Genomic DNA, 16,355 nt, shown 5'->3' on the forward strand with positions numbered 1-16,355 from the left:
GCGATCTGAAAACCCTTTTTTACCGCCCACGCTGGAAATAACACCCATTTTTGGGCGATAAGCACAAAAGTGGAGGTTCTAGCCCCATAAAGCACCTCTACAATGCCCAAGCCATTCCTTTCAAACTCATCACCATTGGGGAGTACTGTTATGTCTCACCATTCATTACAACTCACTAAGCCACTTCCAAAGGTGCACACAAATCTGCCCAAGAAGGCAAAATGTTGAAAATAAAGGTTTCAATGTTTGACAATACTTTAACAGAAACTTTACATGAACATTGGTTAAAAGACCCAAGTGCTTGTTGTGTGTTGTCAGTTGGCATGATTGGACAAGGATGAGAGTGGGTGTGAGGAGTGGTTAGTGAGATGGGGAAGTGATAATGTAGATAAAGAGAGAGGGATGGTGGAGGTGCAAAGTAAGTTGGTGTAAGTAAGGATGTGCAAGAGTTGGGTAGGGAAGAAGGAGTGATGGGGATGTGATGAGTGGCACAGTAGGATGAGGTTGAGTGTGGCTTTTCAGTAACATTTCTGAGATCATTGAAAGGTTTGTGCCACTGCAGCCAGTTCCTCCTGATGACATCCCTGCTTGTGTCCTCCTGTACAATGTGCAATCAGGCTATGTTGGTGTCCATTGGAAGGGAAGAGAACCCCACTGCATGCTCCGACTTACTCCATAAGCATATTGAGGGAGTGATGGGAGAGCCTGGGTGAACCTCAATGCTGCAGAACACTGACAGCACAACTGTCAAAATGAATGTGAGCATGGTCCCTTTAAGGAAATCGGCTGATGACGCGTCATCAAATGATGTTATCAGACTCGCTTCCTTTTAATTGGCTGGAAACCACGCAGGGCGGGCTTAACAAGCCCAATCAAGGTAAAATCACTTCAACAGAGTGGAATGCAACTGGGAGTGGGGTTCTAATCCTCACCCAAAGCTGCCTGCCTCCCTCCCGACCTGGTAGGAAAAATCATAGCCCAGGAGTGTGGTCGGAAAATTACTCCTATTATACAATGGCTGAGGGCTTAGAAATCACAGGATCCTGACTGTCTTGGATTCTCATTGGACATAAGAGCATTGAGGAAGTAGAGAAAAATGAAGCAGCAAGCTACCTCCCAGCTCAGGGCTAATGCCAATTGGCTCTTATCCACTTCTTACTCCCACACAGGTATATAAACAATCACACAAACATTAAATACAATAATTCAAGCTCTGTTTAAAGGTGTGTCCTAGTGGCACCTTTCTAACATTTGATCCTTTTCCATCATTGTAAGCCTGGAAGAGCAGCCTGCTAGTAGCCCAGAACAAGACAGCATCCGAAAACACTGTGAGACTTTGTCACTAACATTTTCAAACACCAGGCAGCTGTACTTATCCTACTCAACATCTAGTACTCATGGAGAGATATGGACAGTGCATGCTCCATTTATTGGTACATCAAAATTGCATTGGTGTCCTAACAAAAATGCCGGTGGGCATGTCGGCAACAGGAATGGATTGATACGTGTTTTGCCACAATTTTGATGGCACTGCTGCCTTGTTCCTGCCAGACAGATGGTCTCAAAATTGTCGCCCTCAAATTATATCACAATGGATTAAGTGAAACTCTCACACATTTTATATGTGAGCCAACCTAAAAGGCCATCTTTAGATCATGCAATGCATGAACCGAGTGGGACCAGCTGACATTTGGCCCTCACTCATCTGTTCCTTGCTAGCACCACCAGCCATGCAGAACATAAAATTTGCCTTTATAATTTTTAGAAATAGGAAAAGGCCATTTATTAGGCTTAAGAAGCTTATTCCTTTAGATAAGACGCAACCACCTTAATTGCCTCTTCCCATACTTCTAAATACTTTTTCTCTCCAGAAAGGCATTTAATGCATATTTAATTCCAGTTTGCAGTTTTTCCTATTTATTGAACTCATTTATACTTCCCACTTCAGTGGTTCTTCCTGAGTTATTCCACAACTCTATAAATTATTGCACAAAGAATTCCCCCAATTTCCTGTCTTACTCTTAGCTTTATGGGGCTAGAACCTCCACTTTTTTTGTCTGCTTACCACCCACGTAACGCCCATTTTACCACTGAAATGACGCATAACGCCCATATATCGCCCATTTTAGCACAAAATGGAAAGTGGCAGGCATTTTTTAGAAACTTTTCTCCAAGCGTTACTTTCCCCACATGGTTAACGGCAAGAAAAAATATTACTGCCCGTCCACTTTTTTGAGGCGGTATCAGCAGGATGGGTGAATTCAACGTCCATAATATCACCCAGCATTAATTTCTGCATGGAATTAACGCCGAGATTCAATATTAACGCCCGGCGACTGTTTTTTGTTGTAAAGAACCTATTTACCCAAACTAGCGGCCATGGAGATCGCCCATCGTCAATTTCACCACCTTGCACATATTTCACCCACAATATCGCTCGCTCAAAAAACCACCCACAAAAAATGGAACTAACTGGGATGAATCACCTTGTGATGGACGCCATGTTCTACATCACATGTCATGTCCTTTAAAAGGCTGCTGTGCTTCAACCTCGGCGAAGTTCGGATGTACTCTGAAGTTGGAGTTGATGTGAACATCTCTAAAAACATCTTGACCACACTGTGACTGATTGGAATTGAAGAGGTGTGTTCGTCGGGACATTCCTTGTTTGTGTGCAATCGGTGGAAAACAGAGAGTTACTGCAATGGGGCCTGTCCTTTCTCACCCTCTCTTGGTGACCAAATATATGCAGCAGACTCGGCATTGCCGAAGGAACGCTGCACTGTATTATGTGCCCAATGTATGAAGTGACAGACAGATAAGGAGGACCAGATGTTACACCCCCCCCCCACAATTACAAGGAGAAGCATTCTTACCTCGACTTGCCCGACACCACCTGCCTTCGGAGACCGCGCTTCCACAAAGAGGTTATCACTGAGGTATGCCAGCTGATAAGGACAGATCTGCAGCCTGCCAGCACCATCAGAACTGCACTGTCTGTCGAGGTCAAAGTCACTGCAGCACTGTCGTTCTATGCCTCGGGTTCTTTTCAGGCCACAGCTGACGACATTTGCGGACTTTCTCAGCATTCCACACATCGCTGCATTAGACAGGTCACTGAAGCCCTGTACACACATAGGAGGGACTTGATCAGCTTCCCTATGACCAGGGAGGCACAGAGTGAGAGGGCTCTAGGTTTCTCCAGAATTGCAAACTTCCCCAAGGTGCAGGGAGCAATAGGCTGTACGCACATTGTGATGTGGGCACCTTTTCAGGATGCTGAGGTTTTCAGGAACCGCAGGGGAATCCACTCCCTGAATGTCCTGCTGGTTGTTGACCACCAGCAAATTATACAGGCTGTGAATGCTCAATTTCTAGGCAGCATCCTTGATGCTCATATCCTGCGTGAGAGCACTGTATCTGACTTGTTTAACAATGAGCCACAAGGTGAATGCTGGAGGCTTGGTGACAAAGGATATGGCCTCACCACCTGGCTGATGACCCCCCTGCATGACACCCACACCGAGGCCAAAAGGCGATACAACGAAAGCCATAGAGCCACTCGCAATATCGTTGAGAAAACCATTGGAGTGCTGAAGCAACGCTTCAGATGCCTGGACCACTCAGGAGGCGAGCTCCAATACCACCCTGAGCAGGTAGCTCAATTCGTGGTGGTCTGCTCCATGCTACACAACTTGACTATCAGGAGGGGACAAGAATTGCCTGATCAGTCTGACAGTCCACCTCACCAGAGAAAGAAGAGAAGGACGAGGAGACGGACGCTGATATCGGGCCAGACATTCAGGCTGATACTGAAGCCATGCCCCGCCCCCCTGTAGATTGCATGAAAGGGCCCATGGTGGCATGATAGCTGCAAGAGCCTTACGTCAGGAGCTCATCAATGATTGCTTTGCATGAAAGAACGTTGGTGTTATTTACAAGGCTCACACACTGCTGGGTGTGCAGGTCATACATCAATGGTGGGCATCACCTTGGTGACAGTTAAAGTTTAAGTTAAGTGTGATCATATCCTTTGATGTTAAGGAATCACCAGTGTGTAATGGTGCAGCTATCTGAGCCAATGTGCTTCAAGATTTTGTTAAATAAAAAACATTTAAACCGAACATTAGTCTGAAATCATCAATATTTCTGTAAAAATCAATCCTCCCCCTCCCCCCTGCCCCCCACTTCTCCTCCCCACCTTTACCCCTTACCCTTACCCTCCTGACTCCAAGCTGCCTGGCAGAAGAGGTCCTCAGGTGATGCTTTATTAGGGGGAGGGGTGGGGGAGTGATAGCCGAAGCGCTGCTTGGACAGATATGGGAGAGGACGGTCTCAAGGTGGGAGCGTTCTCTGAGCCATAAGCAAGATGTTACTGTTGGCTCTCGTGTGGTTGGCAATGGGGGTGCGTCACCTTGGGGTGCAGTGTGATGCTCCGGGACCACTGGGAGCCCTCTGCCACCAGTGTTCCTGGCTACCAGCTCCAGGGCCTCCCCCATCCCTTTCACGTTATGTTATTTTTTGGACAAAAACTTGGTGCCAACTATGTTCTTGGTGCTTAGTGGGCTTTTTGCTGCTGGTGAATCTCCGTCATTCCTCCCACAACAGCCAAACAAGCACACACCCCAGTGACACATGCTTTCAGTGCCCCTGAGCTCCCTCTCTCTCTGTCTCCTCTTCTGCGCATGTCATGGTGACCCTTGACCTCCAGAATTGCGGGAATCGAGCGTTGCCATGCCTTTGCTAAGGACAGCCACACTTTATGGCAGAAGAAAAATTTTACACTACCGCCCATTTGATATCGCTCGCGGTAACGCCCATTTTCAAAAATGTAAACTCGGTGTTTTGAGAATGGGCGAGAAGCCGGCAATCTGAAAACCCTTTTTTACCACCCACACCGGAAATAACGCCCATTTTTGGGTGATAAGCTCAAAAGTGGAGATTCTAGCCCATAAACTTTTACTGTGGCTTTTGGTGTTTGAACCTTGCACCAAAGTGAACAGATCGCTTGGATAATTCAAACTCTTCAATTAGGTCAAAGTTTCCTCTTTCATAAAGAAAGTAGAGAGTACTTCCAAACCCTTTCCTTATAACTTATATTCCTGGAATCACTGCCTGTCTTTCAATCATAATAATCATCTTTGATGATTAACTAACACAGCATTTCATCAATTTATACAGCAACGATATAACCTCTTCCCATTGATAAGTGGGAGCACCATCACCACACGTACTGTTGCGGTTCAAGGAGAAAGCCCACCACCACCTTTACAGGGCAACTAAGGTTGGGCAATAAATGCGATCTTGCCTGTAACAATTCCATGCTGTAGCCTGCCTCCAACTGATGTTCTCCTTGAACACAGTTCTCTACTGAGAGCATGGGATCAGTGAATATATCCATTAGTCTATCTCTAATGCAACTCAGTACCTTATTTGCCTTTTAATTGCAGCCAGGCACTGGGCTAATGTTTTCATAGATTTATAATGTTGTATACACAAGAACATAAGAAATAGGAGCAGGAGTAGGCCATACTGACCCTCGAGCCTGCCCCGCCATTCAATAATAGCATGGCTGATCATCGACCTTAATTCCACTTTCCCGCCCGATCTCCATATCTTTTTTCCCCTAGACTCCAAAAATCTATCAATCTGAGTCTTGAATATATTCAGAGACTCAGCATCCACAGCCCTCTGGAGCAGAGAATTCCAAAGATTCACAACTCTGAGTGAAGAAATTCCTCCTCATTTCTGTCTTAAATGGCCTACCCCTTATCCTGAGACTGTGCCCCCTAGTTCCAGACACTCCAGCCAGGGGAAACAACCTCTCAGCATCTACCCTGTCAATCCCCTTCAGAATCTTGTATGTTTCAATGAGATCACCTCTCATTCTTCTAAACTCCAGAGAGTATAGGCCCATTCTACACAATCTCTCATCTTAAGACAGTCCTCTCATCCCAGGAACCTCCGTTGCATCGCCTCCAAGGCAAGTATATCTTTCCTTAGATAAAGAGACCAAAACTGTGCACAGTACTCCAGGTGTGGTCTCACCAAGGCCCTGTACAATTGTAGCAAGACTTCCTTACTCTTATACTTCAATCCTTACTCTTATAGGCTTGAGGAATGTACAAGAAACCTTGTGAAATGTTGCCATACTGGTACATCAGGCTTAGCAATACAACAATGGCCGCAGGCATTCAGGGCTATTAAATTGGTAATGTTGGATTTTGGCAGTGTCTGTTGTCATGTGGCCGGAAGCCAGGCTGGCAAGAGGCCATTACTGAATACGTGCCTGAAAAAGAGAAAAAAACATCTAGGAAAAGATTACCCACTGAATTAAAATAAAACCCAGATGAATGGCTGCGTAGAAACAATACCTGTTAATTTGAATGAGAATTTGGGTCGATGTGAGGAGACAATATTAAGCAGAAGAATTAGCAATCCTAACAGAAAAAATCACTGCACGCAGATCATACCTCAACTAATGTCCTTTAGGGAAGGAAATCTGCTGTCCTTATCTGGTCTGGCCTATATGTGACTCCAGACCCACAGCAATGTGGCTGACTCTTAACTGCCCTCTGAAATGGCCTAGCAACCCACTCAGTTGTACACAACCGCTATGAAAAATAATAATAATAAAACCGGACGGACCACTCGGCTTCAGACACGACAACAGCACACCCAGCCCGGTCGACTCTGCAAAGTCCTTCTCATCAACATCTGGGGACTTGTGCCAAATTTGGGAGAGCTGTCGCACAGACTAGTCAAGCAACATGTCCTGTCCCACCGGCAGGACAGATCCACCCGAGGTGGTGTACAGTGGTATACAGTTGGGAGGGAGTGGCCCTGCGAGCCCTCAACATTGACATGGGACCCAATGAAGTCTCATGGCATCCAGGTCAAGCATGGGCAAGGAAACCTCCTGCTGATTACCACTAGCTGCCCTCTCTCAGTTGATGAATCAGTACTCCTCCATGTCGAACACCACTTAGAAGAGGCATTGAGGGTAGCAAGGGCACAGAATGTACTCTGGGTGGGGGACTTTAATGTCCATCACAAAGAGTGGCTCAGTGGCACCACTACTGACCAAGCTGGCTAAGTCCTGAAGCACATAACTGCCAGACTGGGCCTGCAGCAGGTGATGAGAGAACCAACATGAGGGAAAAACCTACCTGAACTCATCCTTACCAATCTACCTGTCGCAGATGCATCTGTCCACAACAGCATTGGTAGCAGCGACTACCCCACAGTTCTTGTGGAGACGAAGTCCCGTCTTCACATTGAGGACACCCTCCATTGGGCCCAAGTTTCCACACGATAAAAAACGGGCGCCCCTCCGAGCTGGGCGCCCGTTTTTCGCGCCTAAAACAGCGCCTAAAAAAAAAATCGCGATTCTGGAGCGTTCTGCAGCCTGGCGTAGCCCCCTGGGGGGGCGGAGCCTACACGCGCGCCGATTTTGTAAGTGGGAGGGGGCGAGTACTATTTAAATTAGTTTTCTTCCTGCCGGCCACGCTGCGCGTGCGCGTTGGAGCGTTCGCGCATGCTCAGTGTGAAAAAAACATTGGCACTCGGCCATTTTTGTAGTTCTTTGTAGCTGTTTAATTTTTGAACATTTTTTTAATAAAAGCACATTGCCATCAGCACATCAGCACTTGCAGCCTTCTCACTGTCTCCTCCCCCCCCCCCCGCGGGAAGAACGGGCGCCTCCTCTCACCCCCACGGGAAAGAACGGGCGCCTTCTCTCCCCCACCCCCCGCGGGCAGAACGGGCGCCTCCCCCCTCCCCCGCGGGAAAGAACGGGCGCCTCCCCCCCCCCCCGCGGGAATGAACGGGCGCCTCAGGCTGACTGCAGAATTCTCTGTGCCTGAAGCACTTTCACATAGGTAGGAAGATGGTTTATTTAATCTTTTCTTTGCTTATAAATGTTTATTCAGGTTGGATTTATTTGTATAATATTTGTAGAAGTATAAATAAGGATTGATTGTAGAATTTAATGATTTCCCTTCCCCCCCCCTCCCCCCCCACCTCGTTCTGGACACCTAATTTGTAACCTGCGCCTGATTTTTTAATGTGTAGAACAGGTTTTTTCAGTTCTACAAAAATCTTCACTTGCTCCATTCTACTTTAGTTTGGAGTACGTTTTCACTGTGGAAACCTTGAAATCAGGCGTCAGTGGCCGGACACGCCCCCTTTTGAAGAAAAAATTCTGTTCCAAAGTAGAACTGTTCTAACTGACTAGAACTGCAGAAAAAAAAATGTGGAGAATTGCGATTTCTAAGATAGTCCGTTCTCCACCAGTTGCTCCTAAAAATCAGGCGCGAATCATGTGGAAACTTGGGCTCATTGTGTTGTGTGGCACTACTACCATGCTAAATGGGATAGATTCAGAACAGATCTAGCAGCTCAAAACTGGGTATCCATGAAGCGATCTGGGTCATCAGCAGCAGCAGAATTGTATTCCAACATGATCTGTAAACTCATGTCCCAGCATATCCCTCACTTTACCACTACAATCAAGCCAGGGGACCAACCCTGGTTCAATGAGGAGTGCAGAAGAGCATGGCAGGCTCTTCTAAAAATGAGGTGCCAACCTTGGGAAGCTGCAACACAGGACTACGTGCATGTTAAACAGTGGAAACAGCATGCTATAGACAAAGCTAAGCGATCTCACATTCAACGGATCAGATCAAGGCTCTGCCGTCCTGCCACATCCAGTCATGAATGGTGGTGGACAATTAAACAACTAACAGAAGGAGGAGGTTCCATGAATATCTCCATCCTCAATGATGGTGGAGCCCAGTAAGCAAGTGCAAAAGACAAGGCTGAAGCGTTTGCAACCATCTTCAGCCAGAAGTGCCGAGTGGATAATCCATATCAGCCTCCCCCTGAGGTCCCCACCATCGCAGAAGCAAGTTTTCAGCCAATTTGATTCCACGTGATATCAAGAAATGGCTGAGCGCACTGGATACAGCAAAGGCTGTGTGCCCCGATAACATTCTGGCTGTCGCGCAGAAGACTTGCGCTCCAGAACTAGCCGTGTCCCTTGCTCATCAGGGTAGCATTGACCAGTGTGGCATCAAGGAGCCCTAGTAAAATTGAAGTCAATGGGAATCAGGGGGAAAACTCTCCATCGGCTAGAGTCATAAACAGCATGACAGAAGATGGATGGAGTTGTTGGAGGTCAATCCTCTCAGTCCCAGGATATCGCTGCAGGAGTTCCTCAGGGCAGTGTCCTAGGCCCAGCCATCTAAAGCTGCTTCATCAATGACCTATCCTCCGTCATATGGTCAGAAGTGTGGATGTTCACTGATGATTGCACAGTGTTCATTTCCATTCACAACTCCTCAGATAATGGAGCAGTCCATGGCCGCATGCAACAAGATCTGGATGACATTCAGGCTTGTGCTAATAAATGGCAAGTCACATTCGCGTCACGCAAGTGCCAGGCAATTACTATTTCCAACCAGTGAGAGTCTAAGCACCGCCCCTTGACATTCAATAGCATTACCATCACCAAATCCCCCACAATTAACATCTTGGGGGTCAATTCTGACCAGAAACTTAACTGGACCAGCCACATAAATACTGTGGCAACAAGAGCAGGTCAGAGGCTGGGTATTCTGTGGCGAGTGTCTCACCAAAGCCTTTCGACCATCTACAAGGCACAAGTCAGGAGTGTGATGAAATATTCTCCACTTGCCTGGATGAGTACAGCTCCAACAACATTAAAAAGTTCGACACCATCCAGGACAAACCAGCCCGCTTGATTGGCAGCCCATCCAACACCTTAAACATTCACTCCTTCCACCACCGGCGACCACGGCTGCAGTGTGTACCATCCACAAGATGTACTGCAGCAACTCGCCAAGGCTTCTTTGATAGCAACTCCCAAAACCACGACCTCTACCACCTAGAAGGACAAGGGCAGCACACGCATGGGAACACCATCACCTGCAATTTCCCCTCCAAGTTAAGTGCCGTCCTGACATGGAAATATATCGCCATTCCTTCTTCGTCTCTGGGTCAAAATCCTGGAACACTCTAACAGCACTGTGGGAGTACCTTCACCACAAAGATTGCAGCAACTGAAGAAACGGCTCACCTCCACCTTCTCAAGGGCAATTAGGAATGGACAATAAATGCTGGCCTTGCCAGCGATGCCCACACCCAAGGACAAATTTTTTAAAAAGTTTTTCAGATCTGCATAGTGGCCTGGATATGTAAAACAGAAATAGCTTTGCAAAAGAAACAAATCTGAAAAGTAACTATTGTATAAGAATAAATAAAACTTCAACAAAATCAAAATTATTCGACACAAAGAAAAACAATGCAGAAAAATACAAGGATGTACGTGCCACAACTAAAATATTTGTTTCTAGCTGAAACAATTACACAAACAAAACCTAAAGTTGTACCCACAGTTTATATTACACTGGCACTTTATCAAAGAGTAGAAATAAATTCATAATAAAATAGCTCAATAATTAAAGTAATCTGTTCTGATAATACACATCCAAAATGTCCTGATGTGTCTGTTCTTTTCACAGAAGCTGCCTGACATGCTGTTATTATACATTTCCAGTGTTCAATGTTTTTTCTTTTTATTAAAAGGATCTAGTTTTATTATATTTATCACATTTTGTTTCCTTTTCTAAATTCTGTTTATTCATGAACCCAGTCAATTTGTGGTAGATCTCTTGCCTCTTAGTCAGAAAGCCATGGGTTCAAGTCCCACTCCAGAGACTGGAGCACACAATCCAGGCTGACACTTCATTGCAGTACTGAACAAGTGCTACACTGTTGTATGTACCGTCTTTTGGATGAGACGTTAAATCGAGTCACTATCTGCACGTTCAAGTGGATGTAAAATATCCCACACCACTATTCAAAGAAAAGCAGGGAATTCTTTCAGAGAAGAGCAAGGGAATTCTCCCAGTGTCTTGGCCAATAATTATCCCTCAATGAACAACAGGAAAACAGATTATCTGGTTAGTTATCGCATTGTTGTTTGTGGGACTTTGCTGTGCGCTGCATTTCCCACATTATACCAGTGATTACATTCAAAGTACTTCATTGGCTGTAAAGCACTTTGGGATGTTCTGAGGTCATGAAAGGCATGATCTAAATGTAAGTCCTTTCCTTTTCTTACTTTAATTTACCATGCAAAGCTTCATTCACTAAATTGGCTGCAAAACTGTAAGGATAAGGAAAAATATGCTTTAAAACTAAATGTGACCATCAAAGGCAAAATGTTTCATAGTCTGTGCCCCCAAAAATCTGCAGGCTGTAATCCCAGTGTAACCACCGGTGCCCTGCAGTGCTGCCCCTGTCAGAGTTTGCAGGGTCAGCAGGAGGCATTGCACTCACATGGGGGCAGTGGGTGCCTGCAACATTACAGGAGCATCTCTGGTATCTGCCTGTCCCATGTGGTCAGAAAATCCTCTGCCTGCCCATTGGGGGTGGATTCCCCACTGCCTCAAGAGCTCAGCCATTTCTCTTCATCACCTCCCTCTGTCTAAGGAGGCTGACATCGATTTTTAACAATTATTTCTGTTTTTCAGGGCTACAACAACAACTTGTATTTATATAGGGCCTTTAACGTAGTAAAATGTCCCAAGGCACTTCACAGGAGTATTATGACAAAAACAATTGACACCGAGCCACATAAGGGTAGGTGACCAAAAGCATGGTCAAAGAGTTAGGTTTTAAGGAGCGGCTTAAAGGAGGAAAGAGAGATAGAGAGGCAGAGATGTTTAGGCAGTGAATTCCAGAGCTTAGGGCCTAGGCAGCAGAAGGCACAGTCACCGATGGTTGAGCAATTATAATCAGGGATGCTCAAGACGGCAGAATTAGAGGAGTGCGGATATCTCGGGGGTGAGGGGGGGTGGGGTGTTGTGGGGCTGAAGGAGATTACAGAGATAGGGAGGGGTGATACCATGGAGGGATTTGAAAACAAGGGTGGGAATTTTGAAATTAGGGCGTTGCTTAACCGGGAGGTCAGTGAGCACAGGGGTGATGGGTGATTGGTACTGGGTGCAAGTTAGAACATGGGCAACCGAGTTTGTAAAGTCCTGTCACCTCCAGCACAGACCTGTTCCATTGTTCAAAGTGTTCCCAAAGAATGAGCTGCGGCTGGCTGATCTCTCTTGAGCTTCTCTCAGTTTGCAGTTGATTGCTCGCATTGTGGGTTGATGAGGTGTGAACGGCCGTTCCTGTAGCCCTTGATGGCGTCTGCCTGCTGTCGAGAGCCTGTTCTCCCAGTTTTGTCTGTGTGTGGGGGTAGCAGCTTGTTTAGTGCTGTGAACTTCTTGTTCCGATATTTCGTTAGTTGTCGTACCTGCATTGTAAATCAACCTTGTTTTTTCTTCCCCTACCAAGAATGTCTGTGCAACCAGTGCTGCTGCCTCTAAGGTCAGGTTCTTGGTCTCTATGAGCTTTCAGAATATGCCTGCGTGGCCTATTCCTTCAATGAAAAAGTCTCTCAGCATTTCTCTCCTCAGTTCATCGGAGAACTCACATAAACTAGCCAACCTCCGAAGTTCCGCCACGAAGTCGGGTATGCTCTGGCCCACACAGCGTCTGTCGTTGTAGAACCTGTGTCTGGCCATGTGTAGGCTGCTCGCTGGCTTCAGGTGGTCTCTTACCAGTGTGCTCAATTCTTCAAACGACTTGCTTGCTGGTTTCTCGGGTGCCAACAGATCCTTCATTAAAGCGTATGTTTTCGAGCTGGTCAAGAGATGGGCTCTTCTCTTGTCTGCCTTATCGTCGCCTAACCAGTCTTTGGTTACATAGCTTTGCTAGAGCCTTTCTATAAAGTCCTCCCAATTGTCTCCCGCATTGTATTTTTCATCTGATCCGTTGTTCGCCATTCTGTGGATTCTGTAATCCCGTAACTCGTCGCCACTGTAAAGTCCTGTCCACTCAGTACAGATTCACACGAGGCATGTAGTGAAGTCAAGGTCACTCTGGACCTGCACCTTTATTTCACAGCTCTGGAATGCTGCACTTGCCTGAGACCTGTCCTTATATACCTGTCTCTTGCAAGTGCACCCCTGGTAGTAAGGTCTGCTGGTGGTTACAGGTCATATCTTATTACAGTCATGTATAGCATGTTAGGATACAGTTATATATAATAATGTAAGATGCATGACATCACCCTCCTCCAAGGTCTTATTGTCTTTATAGGTTCAGTCTCTCAGGTGGTCTACGCTCTCGCATGGAGCATCTGAGTTGTTTGCCTTGGTGTCTGTTTTTCTTTGGGTGTGGTTGTTGGTATCACGCCTGGGCTGTCTGTTTCGATTGGTGTGATTGTTGTTGACTCGCCTGGGCTGTCTGTTGGGATTGTCCTTTCCTCAGGTTATTCCCTCTGTCTGTCTACCAGGTGTGGTGCGAATTCCACATTGTAGTCTGCCTCTGGTTCTGCAGTGTTGTTGGTAAATCTGCTTTTGACTTGGTCTACATGCCTCCGGCAGGTTTTGCCATTGTCCATTTGTACTACCAGTAGCCTGTTTCCTTCCTTGCCTGTTACTGTCCCTGCAAGCCATTTGGGACCCCTGCCATAGATTAGTACAAACACTTTGTCCCCTATCTCATTCCATCTCCCCCTCAAATTTCTGTCATGGTACTCAGTCAGCTTACGGCGTTTTGCCGCAATGATTTCGTGCATGTCTGGGAGGATTAATGAGAGTCTTGTTTTTAAAGTCCTTTTCATCAACAGTTGCGCGGTGGGGATCCCAGTCAGTGAGTGCGGACGAGATCTGTATGCCAGCAGCAGTCGCGACAGGCGACCCTGCACCGCGGGACCTTGGATTTTAAGCATGCCTTGTTTCATGATTTGCACTGCTCTCTCTGCCTGGCCGTTGGAGGCCGTCTTGACGTGATTTATGCCGTGGTCAATTATAAAGTCTTGGAATTCTGTGCTGGTGAAGCATGGACCATTGTCACTGACCAATATGTCAGGGATTCCGTGCGTTGCAAACATGGTTGCGAGGCTCTCCACAGTGGTGGAGGTTGTGCTCGAGTTTAAAATGGTGCATTCGATCCACTTTGAAAATGCATCTACAACTACGAGGAACATTTTGCCCATGAATGGGCCCGCATAGTCTACGTGCACCTGCGACCACGGTTTGATAGGCCAAGGCCAGGGGCTCAGTGGAGCGCCCCCGGGAGTATTGCTGAGTTGGGCACAAATTGTGCACCTTCAGATGCAGAGCTCCAATTCCACGTCAATACCAGGCCACCAGACGTGGGATCTGGCTATGGCCTTCATGAGAACAATCCCCGTGTGCTCGCGGTGGAGATCCCGGACAAATGCCTCTCTGCCTCGCAGAGGCATGACTACTCGGCTGACCCACATCAGGCAGTCTGCTTGTAGTGATAGCTCATGCATGCGCCTGTGAAAGGGTTTTAATTCCTCGGGGCAGGCATCGCGAGCCTCTGCCCAGTCACCAGTTAGGACATATCTTTTTACTAAGGATAACGTGGGGTCGCTGGCCGTCCAGGCTCTGATTTGGTGAGCCGCCATGGGCGTATCTGTGGACTCAAAGGCATTGATTGCCATGACTATCTCACAGTCCTGTTCATCAGATCCTTCCGTGGTCGCCAGGGGTAGCCTGCTGAACGCGTTGGCACAGTTGTCTGTGCCTGGTCTGTGCCTTACGCCTGCATGAGTGCCCACTGTTTGAATTCGCGCTGAGGCGTTGGTGTTTATTGCCTTGCTCTCGGATAGGAGGGACGTGAGGGGCTTGTGGTCGGTTTCTAACGCGAACTTGACCCCGAAAAGATATTGGTGCATCTTTTTGACACCGTACACGCACGCGAGCGCCTCCTTCTCTACCATTCCGTACCCGCGCTCCGCCCGAGAAAGTGACCTGGAGGCATAAGCTATTGGTTGTAATTTGCCTGCACTATTGACATGTTGCATAACGCACCCGACCCCATACGCTGACGCATCGCATGTGAGAATGAGGTTTTTACCTGGATCAAAGAAAGTCAAAACACTGTTGGAACACAGAATGTGCATACCTTAACTGTTTGGATGTAATCAGTAATGTTATCATGTCCTTGCATCACCAGTTGCATGCGTTCTACTAAATTTTAACAATTTTTTAAATGCACAAATTCACAAAAGGTTGTGCTGCAATAGGTGCAGCATCTGCTGATGAACGTCTTCAGTTACCGATATAGGACAGATAGTGGTTCAGTCTGTTCCAGGAAATGATTCTATCTGAAAAGTTCCCCAGCCAGTGACACCTCATTAAAGCTCTAGTTATCAAAACTAGTTTGAATATAAAGTTTTTTCTGTATGCTGGAGTGGGGGAAGGAATTAACTATTTTTTTTTCTTTGGTTTAATTTTCAAATTTTTTCCATTTTTACCCCTCCATCCCTCATTCTTAAGGTCCTATATATTGCTGGGCTTGGCTGTCATTTGTGACCTAAATGGCTATTCCTCATATATCAAATAGTGAATGTTAGGATTAACATAGAAACATAGAAAATAGGTGCAGGAGTCGGCCATTCAGCCCTTTGAGCCTGCACCACCATTCACTAAGATCATGGCTGAATATTCACCTCAGTACCCCTTTCCTGCTTTCTCTCCATACCCCTTGATCCCTTTAGCCGTGAGGGCCATATCTAACTCCCTCTTGAATATATCCAATGAACTGGCATCAACAACTCTCTGCGGTAGGGAATTCCACAGGTTAACAACTCTCTGAGTGAAGAAGTTTCTCCTCATCTCAGTTCTAAATGGCTTATCCCTTATCCTTAGACTATGTCCCTTGGCTCTGGACTTCCCCAACATCGGGAACATTCTTCCTGCATCTAACCTGTCCAGTCCCGTCAGAATTTTATATGTTTCTATGAGATCCCCTCTCATCCTTCTAAACTCCAGTGAATACAGGCCCAGTCGATCCAGTCTCTCATTATATGTCAGTCCTGCCATCCGGGGAATCAGTCTGGTGAATCTTCGCTGCACTCCCTCAATAGCACCAATGTACTTCCTCAGATTAGGAGACTAAAACTGAACACAATATTCCAGATGGGGCCTCACTAAGGCCCTGTACAACAGCAGTAAGATCTCCCTGCTCCTATACTCAAATTCCCTAGCTATTAAGGCCAACAGGACTGGGAGAGGCCAGCGGGGAGTCGAGGAGGTGGAGCGGGACATCGAGGAGACCTATAAAGGCCCAACAGGAGCATCGGCAGATCGGAGAGACCAGCTGGTGCAGCTACAGCAGGGAGGTAAAAAAGTAGAAAGAAATTGAAAGGTGACATCACAGCCAAGGGTGTAAGTGATTGGTAAGTAGTTTTTCTTTTTCTTTTCTTTATCAGTAAGTAACCTTTAGCATTGTTGTTG

Source organism: Pristiophorus japonicus, chromosome 5, assembly GCF_044704955.1.
Source record: "Pristiophorus japonicus isolate sPriJap1 chromosome 5, sPriJap1.hap1, whole genome shotgun sequence".
Classification (NCBI taxonomy): Eukaryota; Metazoa; Chordata; class Chondrichthyes; family Pristiophoridae; genus Pristiophorus; species Pristiophorus japonicus.